At 38.6% G+C, this 16,573-nt stretch overlaps 1 protein-coding gene across 1 annotated transcript in view; it reads right to left on the reverse strand.

Moving 5' to 3' along the window:
• The window catches only part of GPR158 (G protein-coupled receptor 158), a 379,074-nt gene that overhangs the window by 68,602 nt on the left and 293,899 nt on the right, over window positions 1–16,573 (reverse strand). The window lies entirely within an intron of this gene.

A 16,573-nucleotide genomic window follows, 5' to 3' on the forward strand; every position in this document is an offset into this window, starting at 1 on the left:
CTTTGGCTTGTCCAAACTTGCCTCCCTTTAAGTTACTTCATTAAATCCTCCCTTCTCACTCCAGCTCTCATTCAACAAATGTTACTTAAGCATTAACCCTGAGCCAGACACTGCGCTGGGTGCTGCTGGTACAAGATACACAGGCCAGCCAGTAAGAAGGAGAACAGACATGTGAGTAAGAAATTACATTCAGGTAATGGAGCTGCTGCCCTAATATTTCTGTAGTTTCAGTGTGACCAGAGGGAAAAAGTGGCCGGAAGCGAAGCCACTCTACTTCCTTTCATATGTCACTGTGTGCTTTTGAGCAAGTCCTTTTAGAATAAGAATTGGTTTAACAATGCTTAGGAAACTTTGTATAGTGTTAAAGGATTAATGCTTGTAAAGAACACACATTAAGCAAGGTCATCATAATAAATAATATTCCTACTGTCCAAATCCTGAGGATTACCTTTGGTTTTACATACCAGAGATGTGCATATTGCAGGGGGCCATAGGGTGGGTGCTGACATTTTCTTGCTAACATTTTCCAAATGGAGCCCTTCCCTCTAGTATTAGGAAGAATGACATTACCTAAACTCTCTCCTGGTATTTCTCAACTACTGCTACTATATAAAGATATTAAATGAGGATTAAATTCTTAAAGAGTTTAAAAACTGGCATGGACAGGAGATAACGTTTTCTATGCTCTTGAAGTCAAGTAAAGACTATTCAACTTTATTCTTTTACTTATACATAGTATTTGCCCTTAATTTTCCAATTTGCTTGGTCAGTGATGAAGATAAAGGTTTTCCTTTAGAATTTCATCTACCAAAAAAATGTTGGGATTCAGGAAAAAAAAAAAAACATTTCACAAAACCAGATAAAATTCTATAAATTTGTATTCTAAGTTTTAGCTCAGACATTTTAGACACATTTCTCTTGCAAAATGATGAGTTCTGTAAAGCACATTTCGTTTGTTGAAATTTAAGCAAAGAAGAAAGGAAAACTTAGGGGGAAAAGACACACAGAGAAGAACTAATAGGAGATGAAGAAATTGGGGGAGCCTATGTGTTCCTTCTCATAGCAGAAATAACAACAGATTACAGAGTAGAGATACAGAGATCTAAAGTTTAGAATACATAAAATCTCAAATAGTTCTATTAGAAATGGCCTTAGAATGTATTCTGGAACAGTAGATTCCTGGGGACTACAAAATCCTGTCAGTAAAGCTTTTCATTATCCACTAAGATTTCTCCAGGTAATGAATGAGCAAAGGTCAACAACTATAATACAGTAGTCTGTATAATGTTTTTATTTGAAAAGAAATAATTACTCGTGAACTGTAGGGACCTACTGATATGCCTTCAAACTTTTATTTCACAGAGGAAGAAGTTCAGGACTTGTTACTATAAGTGAAAGATTGAATTGGCAAGAAATTAATAAAAAAAGTAATATTTATTTTGTTAGCATCCATGGATGAGGTAAAAGTTTAAAACTAGAAAATAAAATTCTAGAAAACTTAATAAAATGTATTATTAGAAACAGCTCAGTAAATGGTGAGCTGGAAACTCCTAGTTTGGACATACCAGAAGCAATGCCACTGGCCAGGGAGAGTCCAGGCTTTGAGTCCAGTCCCCCTGGGTTTTGATTCTGGTTCTATTCTTCATTAGTTGTATGACTCTGACATTAATTTAACATTGCCTTGCTGTGCCTTAGTTGCCCATTTGTAAAATAGACACAACATTTCCTCCAGGAATATTTTGAAGTTGAAATGTGATGGTGTGTGATAAGCAGTCAAACATAGTGTCTGATACAGTGAGTATATGGTACTTATTGGCTAATAATATTACAAGAGTTGATTTATCTATATTCTTTTCTAGAAGTCACCCTTCTCGTTATCTCAATGAATTGCTTTTTGATCATCCTGGCCACTCCTTTTGAATTCCTACGATAACTTTTGTGTTTTAGGGTTTCTTTTACAGGTTTTTTTGTTTTTGTTTTTTTTAATTTCAGGTTAATGTGAGGGAACAAACAACTAGGTTACAATGTTTGCATCTGTTACAGAGTCCCTCTTGTAATTGTGTCCTGCACCCAACACGTGTGCTATAATCAGTTTTTATTTTTTATTTTGTTATTATTATTATTTTTTCTTTGAGACAGTCTCACATTGTCACCCTCAGTAAAGTGCTATGGCATCATAGCTCACAGCAAACTCCACGTGTTGGGTTCAAGTGATTCTCTTCCCTCAGCCTCCCAAACTGGGATGACAGGTACCCACCACAATACACGGCTATTTTTAGAGATGGCATCTCGCTCTTGCTCAGGCTGGTCTCAAACCTGTGAGCTCAGGCAATTCACCCACTTTGGCCTCCCAGAGTGCTAGGATTACAGGCATGAGCCACTGTGCCTGCCCTACTTTTTCACTATGTATTTTTCTACTGTATCTCAAGTTGCAGTTATCTGTATGGGAGTCTCTCTGAATCAAGGGTAAAAGTGAAGAAAGGCATGCTGTTCTACACATTCTGTATGCTTTACAAACAGAAAATTTATATATATTAAATATTTGCTCAGTGATCTATTTTACCCAATTTTACAAAGAAAATGTTTTCAGAATAAGCTATTTGAAAGCTCTGATTAGGATTCACTAATGATTGTTATTCTAATTTGCAAATTCAATATCTGTTTACTCCGTCAGAAGCAATAGGGGTTTGGAAGCCATAAATCAGGTATGGATCAGGTCTGTAAAGAAGCTGTAACTTAGTAGAGCGGATATTACATGTAAATGATAAAAATAATGGCATGATCGAAGTATCAGCTTCCCTGCAACTGGGCACCATGAGTCTGGGGAGATAAGACTCCAGGCATCTCTGGCTGGTGGGATCTGCCTATAATCATCCCTTTGAGGATACAGGGAGTCAGCGAGAAACTTCTGGACCTCAAGAGGAGGACAAAAACAGTGGAAAACTGGCAAGTGGTTGTGTGTGTTCGGTCGGTCTAATCCCGCAGTAAGCTGTAAGTACAGCAGCAGCGAGACTGCAAACTGGAAAGGCCTTACCTGTGAACTGTTTTGGTGTTTTTGTACTTGGCACTCAGTTGAACTGCACTGGGGAGAGCTTGAGCAGCAGTGCAGAGAACTTTGGGTGTTCTCTAGGGCCCCAGACTGAGCCGCTGAGCCGGATGGAGCTAATAGTGTTTAGCTGTGGGCCGCAGGGAGCCATTGAGAGAGAACTGCCCCAGCAAGCTCCGCCCTCAGGGTAACAGAGCAAGGATTGGGCGCGAGCTGGTAACCTAGTGACTGAGCAGCCTAAAGGCAGGGACTGAGCCGCCTTACAGCCTTAAACCTCAGGGGCAGAGTGAGACCGGTTTTGGCACACTGGGTAAGTGGAGAGCCACTTCAGCAGTCATCCCAGTGACAAGCACTTTCCTAGGAAAGCTTCTGCTTAGCCAAGCTTAGAAGTTTAAAGTGCCTTTTAAGAGGGCTGAAGAGAGATTTAGGGTGTCCACCCTGTGGGGTTTGAGAAATCAGCAGAGGCCTCCAGTCGTATCAGCATTGTGATTAACATCTCACACCCCAGAAGACCACCTATTGCTCAGACAATATTCAACAAAATATATATACTGCTTTGTTTTTGGTTGTTGGTTTGTTTTTTGTTTAGTTTGTTGTTGTTGTTTTGTTTTTTAATTTCAACCTTTTCTGTACAGATTTTTCTTTTCTTTTCTTTCTTTCTTTTCTTTCTCCATTTTTCTAGTTTAAATACAATTTCCCATTGCTACCTTTTTCAATAATTAGAACTTCATTTTTGCTAGTGTTTCTACCCCTTTTATTTGGTTGTTCACCCAATTTTATCCCGTAAAGTTTTCTGTTTCCTTGTTTTGGTTTGATTTATAGCATTTTTGTCTTTCCTCTCTACTTGGTGGAGGTGGGGTACTGTGTCTGATCAGGTTAGCAAAGAGCCGCTGACCTCAAGGGAACCACCCATTTGGGCACCCCGAGAGGCTAGTTTTTTTTAAAAATTGTGTCAAAGTACCATACTGTACACCTATATTGCTCTGTCTCCCATTTTCTGTGCTTCTCTTCTTTTTGTCAATATTCCCTTTTACTCACCCCCCTCCTTTCTCTATTTTGTTTTCATTCTTTCTTTCTTTTTCTTTCTTTTATCCCTTCTTGCTCTTCAACCTTCTCATCCTTCTGGTCCTGTACCAAAAGGACTCATCACAACCTTAGTCCAGAGGCACGGGAACTTAAAGAGCAAGAGGAAGTGAAAGGAAAATTAGGGCAAGGAAACAGATAAAAAGAAATCATTCATGAGGAAGAATCAGCAGAAAACTCCAGGCAACATGAAGAGCCAGTCCAGAGCAACCCCTCCAAGGGACCATGAGGTAGCTACTGCAGAGGAATCTACCTATAAAGAAATGTTAGAAATGATAAAAAGGGATTTAGAATACACATGATGAAAACAATAAAGGAAATGATGGAAACAATGAAGGAAACTGCTAATAAAGTGGAAAATAACCAAAAGGAAATCCAAAAACAGAATCGAATAAAAGATGAACAATATGAAGAATACAGAAAGGATATAGCAGTCGAAGGAACTGAAACAGTCAATTAGGGAACTTAAAGATGCAATGGAAAGTATCAGCAATAGGTTAGACCATGCAAAAGAAAGAATTTTAGAGGTAGAGGACAAAGTTCCTGAGATACTCATAGTTAAAGAGGCAGAAAAGAAGAGAGAGAAAGCACAATGTTCACTGTCAGAAGTATGGGACTTTATGAAGCGTTCCAACATACAACTTATAGGAATCCGAGAAGGGGAAGAAGAATGCCCCAGAGGAATGGAAGCCATACAAGAGAATATTATAAATGAAAATTTCCCAAATGTTACCAAAGATTCTGACACTCTGCTTTCGGACCCCAGGTCGCCTCAACTCTAACCGAGCTTCTCCAAGACACATTGTGATGAACCTGTCCAAAGTCAAGACAAAAGAAAAGATTCTGCAAGCTGCCAGGAGTAAGTGGCAGTTGACCTACAGGGGCAAATCAAGCAGAGTGACTGCAGACTTCTCTAATGAAACTTTCCAAGCAAAAAGACAATGGTCATCTACCTTTAATCTACTTAAACAGAACAATTTCCAGCCCAGAATTCTGTACCCTGCTAAGCTAAGCTTTAAAATTGGTGGAGAAATTAAATCACTTCCGGATATACAAACATTGAGAAAATTCGCCACAACAAGACCAGCTCTACAGGAAATACTTCAACCTGTTTTAAACACTGACCATCACAATGGATCAGCAGCAAAGTAAGAACTCAGAAATTAAAGGACAGAACCTAATCTCCACACTGATGCAAAAGATAAAACTAAGTAATGGACTCTCACAAAATAAGATGAATAGAATACTACCACACTTATCAATTATCTCAATAAATGTTAATGCTTGAATTCTCCACTGAAGAGACATAGATTGGCTGACTAGATTAAAAAACACAAGCCATCCATTTGCTATCTGCAAGAAACACACCTGGCTTCAAAAGACAAATTAAAACTCTGAGTCAAGGGTTGGAAGACAATTTTTCAGGCAAATGGAATTCAGAAGAAAAGAGAAGTTGCAATCTTATTTTCAGATACATGTGGATTTAAAGCAACTAAAGTCAAAAAAGACAAAGATGGTCGTTTTATATTGGTCAAGGGAAAAATACAATAAGAAGACGTTTCAATTCTAAATATTTATGCACCCAATTTAAATGCTCCCAGATTCTTGAAACAGACTTTACTGAATCTGAGCAATATGATATCCGATAATACCATCATAACAGGGGACTTTAACACTCCTTTTACAGAGCTGGACAGATCCTCTAAACAGAAATTAAAGATATGAGAGATTTAAATGAGACCCTAAAACAACTGTGCTTGATAGACGCATATAGAACATTCCATCCCAAAGATAAGGACTATACATTCTTCTCATCACCCCATGAAATGTTCTCCAAAATTGATCATATCCTGGGACACAAAACAAATATCAACAGAATCAAAAGAATCGAAATTTTACCTGTATCTTCTCAGACCATACGGCACTAAAGGTGGAACTCAACTCTAACAAAAACGTTCAACCCCACACAAAGACATGGAAATTAAACAACCTTCTGTTGAATAACAGATGGGTGCAGGAAGAAATAAAACAGGAAATCATTAACTTCCTTGAGTATGACAACAATGAAGACACAAGCTACCAAAACCTGTGGGATACTGCAAAAGCAGTTTTGAGAGGAAAATTCATCGCTTTAGATGCCTACATTTGAAAAACAGAAAGAGAGCACATCAACAAACTCACAAGCATCTTATGGAATTGGAAAAAGAAGAACAATCTAAACCCAAACCCAGTAGAAGAAAAGAAATATCCAAAATCAAATCAGAGATCAATGAAATTGAAAACAAAAGAATCATTCAGAAAATTAATGAAACAAGGAGTTGGTTTTTTGAAAAAATAAATAAAATAGATAAACCATTGGCCAGCCTAATGAGAAACAGAAAAGTAAAATCTCTAGTAACCGCAATCAGAAATGATAAAGGGGAAATAACAACTGATCCCACAGAGATACAAGAGATCATCTCTGAATACTACCAGAAACTCTATGCCCAGAAATTTGACAATGTGAAGGAAACAGATCAATATTTGGAATCATACCCTCTCCCTAGACTTAGCCAGGAAGAAATAGAGCTCCTGAACAGACCAATTTCAAGCACTGAGATGAAAGAAACAATAAAAAAGCTTCCAATAAAAAAAATGCCCTGGTCCAGATGGCTTCACACCAGAATTCTCTCAAACCTTTAAGGAAGAGCTTATTCCTGTACTGCAGAAATTATTCCAAAAAATTGAGGAAGAAGGAATCTTCCCCAACACATTCTATGAAGCAAACATCACCCTGAAACCAAAACCAGGAAAAGACCCAAATAAAAAGGAGAATTTCAGACCAATTTCACTCATAAACATAGATGCAAAAATTCTCAACAAAATCCTAGCCAATAGATCACAGCTTATCATCAAAAAAGTCATACATCATGATGAAGTAGGTTTCATCCCAGGGATGCAAGTCTGGTTTAACATACGCAAGTCCATAAACGTTATCCACCATATTCACAGAGGCAAAAATAAAGATCACATGATCCTCTCAATAGATGCAGAAAAAGCATTTGATAAAATCCAGCATCCTTTTCTAATTAGAACACTGAAGAGTACAGGCATAGGTGGCACATTTCTAAAACTGATTGAAGCTATCCATGACAAACCCACAGCTAATATTTTATTGAATGGAGTAAAACTGAAAGCTTTTCCTCTTAGAATTGGAACCAGACAAGGTTGTCCTCTGTCACCTTTACTATTAAACATAGTGCTGGAAGTTCTAGCCAATACCATTAGGCAAGACACGGAAATAAAGGGAATCCAAATGGGAGCAGAGGAGGTCAAACTATCCCTCTTTGCTGATGACATGATCTTATACTTACAGAATCCCAAGACTCAACCACAAGACTCCTAGAAGTCATCAAAAAATACAGCAATGTTTCGGGATATAAAATCAATGTCCACAAGTCAGTAGCCTTTGTATACACCAATAACAGTCAAGATGAGAAGCTAATTAAGGACACAACTCCCATCACCATGGCTTCAATGAAAATGAAATACCTAGGAATATACCTAACGAAGGAGGTGAAGGACCTCTATAAAGAAAATTATGAAATCCCCAGAAAGGAAATAGCACAGGATATTAACAAATGGAAGAACATACCACGCTCATGGATGGGAAGAATCAACATTGTTAAAATTTCTATACTTCCCAAAGCAATCTACCTATTCAATGCCATTCCTATCAAAATGCCAATATCGTACTTTCAAGATTTGGGAAAAATGATTCTAAGTTTTGTATGGAACCAGAAAAAAACCAGTATAGCTAAGGCAGTTCTTAATTATAAAAATAAAGCTGGGGGCATCACCATACCAGATTTTAGGCTGTACTACAAAGCCATAGACAGCATGGTACTGGCACAAAAATAGAGACATAGACACTTGGAATCAAATAGAAAACCAAGAAATGAAACTAACATCTTACAACCACCTTATCATTGATAAACCAAACAAGAACATACCTTGGGGGAAAGACTCCCTATTCAATAAATGGTGCTGGGAGAACTGGATATCCACATGTAAAAGACGGAAACTGGACCCACACCTTTCCCCACTCACAAAAATTGATTCAAGATGGATAAAGGACTTAAATTTAAGGCATGAAACAATAAAAATCCTCCAAGAAAGCATAGGAAAAACACTGGAAGATATTGGCCTGGGGAAAGACTTCATGAAGAAGACTGCCATGGCAATTGCAACAACAACAAAAATAAACAAATCGGACTTCATTAAACTGAAAAGCTTCTGTACAGCTAAGGAGACAAAAACCAAAGCAAAGAGACAACCTACACAATGGGAAAGGATATTTGCATATTTTCAATCAGACAAAAGCTTGATAACTGGGATTTATAGAGAACTCAAATTAATCCACATAAAAAAAAACAACAATCCCATATATCAATGGGCAAGAGACATGAATAGAACCTTCTCTAAAGAAGACAGATGAATGGCTAATAAACATATGAAAAAATGTTCATCATCCCTATCTATTAGAGAAATGCAAATCAAAACCACCCTGAGATACCATCTAACCCCAGTGAGAATGGCCCACATCACAAAATCTCAAAACTACAGATGCTGGCGTGGATGTGGAGAGAAGGGAACACTTTTACACTGCTGGTGGGACTGCAAACTAGTACAACCTTTGTGGAAGGAAGTATGGAGAAACCTCAAAGCACTCAAGCTAAACCTCCCATTTGATCCTGCAATCCCATTACTAGGCATCTACCCAGAAGAGAAAAATTCCTTTTATCATAAGGACACTTGTACTAGACTGTTTATTGCAGCTCAATTTAGAATCGCCAAAATGTGGAAACAGCCTAAATGCCCACCGACCCAGGAATGGATTAACAAGCTGTGGTATATGTATACCATGGAATACTATTCAGCCATTAAAAAAAAATGGAGACTTTACATCCTTCGTATTAACCTGGATGGACGTGGAAGACATTATTCTTAGTAAAGCATCACAAGAATGGAGAAGCATGAATCCTATGTACTCAATTTTGATATGAGGACAATTAACAACAATTAAGGTCACAGTGGGGGCAGGGGAAGGGGAGAGCAGAGAGAGAAAGAAGGAGGGAGGAGTGGGGAAAAGAAGAGCAGAGAGAGGGAGGGAGGAGGGGCGTGGGGCCTTGGTGTGTGCCACACCTTCTGGGGGCAAGACAGGATTGCAAGAGGGACTTTCCCTAAAAAATGCAATCAGTGTAACCTGGCTTATTGTACCCTCAATGAATCCCCAATATTAATAATAAAAAGAAAATAATAATGGCATGATCATACAAATATTTCTGTAGCACGTATTACATTCTAGATACTAAAGCATTTTTGCATGTATTTACTCATTTAATCCTTACAGTATCTTAGAAAGTAAGGATTTTTATTTTATAGGAGGAATGAGGCAGAGAATTTAAATAATGTGCCCAGGGTCACAAAGGCAGAAAGTGTCAGAGTTCGGTTCCAGAGTTGATGCTCATTAAGACCATGCTGTCTTGCCTCTGTAATTGGCTCTACTAAGTGGGTGAACTGCATTATAATAAGTCTTAAAAAAACAAAGGGGGGGGAATTATTTGCAGTGGAAAAAGTGAAATTATCCTGGGGGGGCTGAATCTGAAAAAGAACCAAAGGAGGAACAGGTTTAAGTATGCAGGCAAATAGGAAAAGGGAAGGGAGCCCAAGACAACAGTAGGCTGTAGGAAAGTTTGGGAGTGTGGAGGGTAAGGTTATAGCCAGTAGGACATACAGAAGAGAAGTGAAAGGAAAGCTTTAAAATAGAGATAGGGAAGATCATTGTAAGCTTTGAATAACAGCATGAAGAATTCAGATTTTATTCTAGAAGCACCAGACATGCTGAAATTCTTCGTGCTGAGATCAGAAGTGTATGCCGGGGCATTCATCTGGCAGCAATTGGAAGAGGAATGGCTGGACTCCAGTTTCAACTCCATATAGTGCTTGGATTTAAAACTGCAGAAAATAATAAGTACTTATTGCAGCTTTACATTTTTGCAATTACTACACACATGAGAGGGGATATGATTGTGATTATATGTCTTTGTACAACCCTGACATAGAACGCATTACTTAGTACTTAGCTGTTACTGCCAAACAACAACAAATAAATAAATTAATAGACTAAACATATAAAATATAAAAGAAGTAAGATTATCGGGTTAATGTGGCAGAAGATAGAATATGCCCAATACATCCTCTCTGAAATTCCCAATAGAATGTACTTGAAAATGTAAAAAGTTGAAAAGGGGTCATAGGTCTAAAAATTAAGGGTAAATAGGAAAAGATCCCCCAAATTTCAGTGGTGATTCTATTTGCTGCTTGGCAGATCTTACTGAAATATACCACAAGGCTTGGCGTGGTGGCTCATGCCTATAATCCTAGCACCTGGGGAGACTGATGAGCTAGGCTGCTTGAGCTTAGGAGTTTGAGACCAGCCTGAGCATGAGGAAGACCCCATCTCTACTAAAAATGGATACACTAGCCTGGCTAGTCCTAGCCACTTGAGAGGCTGAGGCAAGGGATCACTTGAGCCCATGAGTTTGAGGTTGCTGTGGACTATGACACAATGGCACTCTACCCAGGGTGACAGAGTGAGACTCAGTCTCAATAATGATAATGATAATAATAATAATCCACCACATGTCTCATTCTCTGAGCCAGAATAAGATCTGAAACTCCAAAGGTAACAGTTAAAGATTTTCATTCATACTCCTCGTCAGGGTCTGAACTGTGAGACCCATAGATTTTTACTAAACAAAAGAGACAAGTTAACAAACCCCTGGTCATGCCCCAGCTGTATCTACATCAGCCAGTCGTCCGTACCTAGGTCAGAGTGACCACGATGCAGCAGAAGTTGGAGTCTGCAGAACACACTGCGACTGCACCTGTGAACAGCCACAGCATGCAGCCTGAGCAACATAGCAAGACTCTGTCTCAAGTAGAAAACAAACAAACAAACCCTAAAAACCTTGTGTGTGCAGATGAGTATACGTGCACACAAACACCTATCCCCTGCTTGTGACCCTGAATTTAACACCCTTAACTTATTCCAGAAAACAAGGCATAAGGGGGCTTTTCACAAGAGCTAATAGGGAAAATGTAGTGTTTGTTCCCCTTAAGATACTCCTCTAAAAATTGTTCTCCATAATTACAAAAAAGGCAAAACACCAACAACAAAAAATCTGAAGCTATGGCTCAGCTTTCCTACTTTCTCTCCTGATTCCCTTAGGAGCAAACTGCATACTCTGCTAAGAGAAAAACATCCACTAGTGAGCAGAATAGTGAGTGTTGTGATCAAAGTATTACAGTTAACACTTTCACTGTGTATTACTATGAGAAAACTGGTATTTTCCAAAATGGGTAGTTAAGCTTCAGTTCAAACCCTTACTGTAAATGTGTATTGAGAAAGGGCAAAAAAAGTGGATAGTGTTGATGGTAATCCTCTGATTTTAGTATTAGATATATATTCATGCCTCAGCATTTTACACATTTCTATAATCATAAAAAAAGTGCTAAATTTAAAATAAGAAACTACTCCAATATCTGCTCAATAAATGTTAAATAACATTTATGTCATGATGCTGTTGAACAAGTATAAGGTCTAAAGTTTCAGGAAGAAAATCATTTTTCTAGGTACTATATATTAAGACTGAAATAGCGAAATAAAGAATCTTCAGAAATAATGGAAGCATGAAAGTACAATAGAGTAACTCCTGGGAATTATTTTTTTTTTTTTTTTTTTTTTTTGTAGAGGCAGAGTTTCACTTTATGGCCCTCGGTAGAGTGCCGTGGCCTCACACAGCTCACAGCAACCTCCAACTCCTGGGCTTAAGCGATTCTCTTGCCTCAGCCTCCCAAGCAGCTGGGACTACAGGCGCCCGCCGCAACGCCCGGCTATTTTTTTGTTGCAGTTTGGCCGGGGCCGGGTTTGAACCTGCCACCCTCGGTATATGGGGCCGGGGCCTTACCGACTGAGCCACAGGCACCGCCCTGGGAATTATTTTGTTTTGGTTGGAAGGACTATCTGTGAGCCATGGCTCCGTACATGAGTGTGCTGAGTGTGCATTACACAAGGAACAAAGATGACTTGAATATTTTAGATGTATTATGATCATTTTCTGGCAGATGACAATAAAGTGACTTGGGGAACAGGAGGAGTCTGGACTAGAAGTGGTGCTGTGTGGGCAGGGGCTACTCACAATTCTGCCAGAAAGGGGGATTAGAGCAGTGTTTCTCAAATGCTCATGTGCACACGCACCACCTGGAGATTCGGCTAAAATGCAAATTGTGCCATATTTGGGATGAGGCCCAAGATTCTGCATTTCTGATAAGCTCTCAGAGGATGCTGATCCAGCTGGTCCTTGGACCACAGTTTAAGGAGCACGAGGTGGCTGAACTGGGAATAATACAGAAAGTGAAGCCCGACAGCACAGGGCAACTGAACCATTCAGTTTAACAGAGACAATAAGAAAGTAAAGTTAAACCTTTTAGATCTTCTCTTCTTATGTGACTAAAAGAAAGATGCAGTTAATCTATGAATATTACAATGGTAATGAAGTAGAAACTGGGATACTTTACTTCACTCAGAATACAAAATAGTTAGATTTTTCTAAGGTACATATTCCGACTGCTGGCAGAATGATATACCTGGTTTAGATAAATAAAATTACACATAGAATGAATTAATTAGCTTAAGTAAAATCACTATAAAGAAAGCATGAGAAGAGATTTAATAAGATAAAAAGATTAAAAATTAAAGAAAATTCATTTGTAAAATAATGCAATACATGAGTTATCTAGCAGGTGGAGCAGACTGCAGCTTAGTACAGTGGATAAAACAAGAGATTTGGAATTAACTGCCCTAAATTCCAGTCTAGGGTCTACCACTAATGAGATGTATGACTGGGGCAAATCCCCTAAATTCTCCGGGCAATGGTTTAACAGCTTAATAAAGATATAGGGTCTGGGGAAGCAATTAGCAAACCACCAACCAACGGTAGCTTTATCACTAACATATGAGTATTACTTTTGATATCTGTCACATTTGAATCAATGATGTATTTAGTCTGCTGCTACATGTATCTTCAAATAATGACAGAAAAGCTTCAGAAGAGTATGAAGTTATGAATGGATTATATATGGAAAGGGAGAGAAAAAGACAAGGCAAATTGAGCTTCGTTAAAGCAGAGCTATTAGTATGGATAAAGCAGGGGAACCAGATGCTTTTATTATTTACTTGTACATAATAAATTACCACAAACTTAGTAGCTTAGAACAATACTCATTTCTTATCTCACAGTTTCAGTGGGCCAACAATACAGGTATTTCCAGCCTCAGGGTCTCACAAGGCTTCAATTAAGCCACTGCTCATGGGTTGGAACTCATCTGAAGGCTCAACTGGGAACAGATAGGATTCCAAACTTGGATGATGGTTGTCAAGATTCAGCTGTTTGAGGGCTTGGAGAATTGAGGTCCTCCATCCTTAATGGCTGTCATTTGGACAGCACTCTCAGTGGATGTGGTGTCCACTGAAGAGATTACACAGGCTGTGAATACCAGGAGACAAGGAGTCGTGGGCCCATAAACTACCTACTGCAAAAGGAGATCTTACATTCAAATCATCAGAAATGGAGTTGTCTACCTGGGTTCAAAGCAGGGGAGATGGAAAAGGAGTATAGAGTAAAAAGCCATTACATACTTACAGCATGCATAGAGAGAAAGAATAAATGAAAACATTTTTGATTATAATAAATAGAGAAAGGGTGGATGTCATGGACGCAATCAGCTGATAATGATTTAACACCTACAAGAACAATCAAGAAAGCATCCATTGCCCAGGTTTGTGACTGGACCCTAAGATCATGGAGTAGTGTCAAGAAGAAAGTGATTGAGAAGGTGTTTAAAAAATGCAGCATGTTGGGTGGCGCCTGTGGCTCAGTCGGTAAGGTGCCGGCCCCATATACCGAGGGTGACGGGTTCAAACCCGGCCCCGGCCAAACTGCAACAAAAAAATAGCCGGGCATTGTGGCGGGTGCCTGTAGTCCCAGCTACTCGGGAGGCTGAGGCAAGAGAATCGCTTAAGCCCAGGAGTTGGAGGTTGCTGTGAGCTGTGTGATGCCACGGCACTCTACCAAGGGCCATAAAGTGAGACTCTGTCTCTACAAAAAAAAAAAAAAAAAAAAAAAATGCAGCATGTCAGCAATACTATGGATGAAATTGAGAATGATGAAGTTTACTGGGAAGTGACTCTTCAGAAGACACTGGTAATGTAGACATTGAAGATACTTCTAACATTGATAGTGAAGTACAGCTCTTGGTCCATCATGTATCTATGATACATAAATACTGTAAATTTGTTACACATGCATAAATTTTCTTGTAACTTGTATCTGTTCTTGTGTTTTGTAATTATCACATAAAATTTCCATAATATATTAAAAATTAAATGCTAAATTTCTGTTACAATACAAAAATTAGGGCCTAAATATAAACAAATAAAAATTTGAATAAAAAATTAAGACAGAAAGATTTTTTCCTGGAAGTTTGGGCCAAAATCACGGGTGTGCAGTATACATGGGAACATATTACATATGGATAAACACAGTAATTAGTGTTTTATCAATGTGAATATATCACTTTTATAATAAAAGAATGAAAATGCATGAAAGGATTTATGATTACTTCATTTATAAACACTACAAATGCTTGATTCTTAAAATGAAGCATGGAAGGTGGTTTCTTGTATTGGGGATCAGAGACAAAATGAAGAAAGGACTATATGTAATTATCTATGAGCTGACATTATATGGAGGTGGCAAAATACAGAAAATGACGGAAGACAAACTACAGAATTTTAGGAAGGCCAGACCTCAGAAAACAAAAATGCAACAGAATTCTCAGAAAAAGAATTGAGATTAGCCACAGTATGTAACAAAATAATATAGGCAAAATCTTTTTGATGGCTAGCAAAAGAATACACAAAAAAATATGGTCAAGGGTTTTCACATGAAAGCTATAACCCAATTACAACCTAAGAATAGGGGGAAGGGGGAAAGGGAGGGGAGGGAGGGGGGAGGTGGGTAGAGGGAAGGGGATTGGTGGGATTACACCAGCGGTGCATCTTACAAGGGTATATGTGAAACTTGGTAAACGGTCTGTGAATGAATGATGTGAATGTGAATGATGCCCCATGAATATATCAATGTACACAGCTATGATTTAATTAAAAAAGGTTTAATTTTTTTATGATTTAATTAATTAATTAGTCACAACTTAGAACTGGCCTGTTAGTCCACATGTTGCCCTCTGTGAAGTCACCACTTCCAGTACCAACTCTCAATGCTCTGGACAGAAGTATGCATCTATTTCTTGAGAGGCAGGGTGCTCAGTGGAAAGATTACCACCTGGATCTGGAGACTCAAGGGACTGCTCTGCTACTTACTAACTGCATGACCTTGACCAGACCATCCCGACCATCTCCTGCCTCATTGGAAAGCTGCTGAGTTCATTATCCTCCCCTCCCTTCCTGCAGGGTGAGATAAATGTATGTGAAAGCATTATGTTGACTAAAGTAGTATAATTTACTCCCATATTTATTCCTTAAAGATTGATGCAAAACCCTTTCATTCCCATCTAAAGTGAACACTAGGTGATTCTACCAGATCCTTATAAATTCTCTCTCAATGGCAAATTACCACAAATAATATCAAATTCCTATGGTGTGGGAGCTGCTTTGCCAGCTCGCTTCAGTCTGACTCATTGTCCCATCCCTTTTAAGAGGACATATTCTTATTACTCAGCTCCAAATAAAAAAAGGGCTGAAAGTAAAAACTATAACTATATAAAAACGTGTAACTATAGGTTGCCATAAAAGCACTTCAGAATTTGTCAGTAAGCAATAACAGACTTTCTCAATCTATTTTGAATCTTCCTTCTATTCACTTTCCTCTTATAGAGTACTGTGCTTAGCACATAATCATTATCAATAACAAAACCCATCAAGTACATGGGGTTTTTACTGTTTACAACAAACTCGATTTTTCTTTTTTACTGACTTGAGATACTTAGGAGGTTAAATGACTTACCCGAGACAATATAATTTAAACATGTTAAAGGTGGAATTACCCTCAATCGTCAACATTTTCACAGAAGGCTCCCTTTTCTTTTTAATGAGAACTGGTCTCCCAAAGTTGCATTTCTTTATTGGCAAAAGTCAAGTTACTCACTGCCCCACAATCTAAGTATTTCAAGGTAACTGTTCTTTTACATTAAGGCATAGGCCTTTGAAATTCATACAACACGCTCCCTCCCCTACCTGAGAGTACTCAGGTGCTCTCATCCACAAAAGCATCTGCTCCTCCTTCGACTGCTCTTCCCTCTGCAGTTCAACGCACCCCAACT

This window comes from Nycticebus coucang, chromosome 20 (assembly GCF_027406575.1).
Source record: "Nycticebus coucang isolate mNycCou1 chromosome 20, mNycCou1.pri, whole genome shotgun sequence".
Classification (NCBI taxonomy): Eukaryota; Metazoa; Chordata; class Mammalia; order Primates; family Lorisidae; genus Nycticebus; species Nycticebus coucang.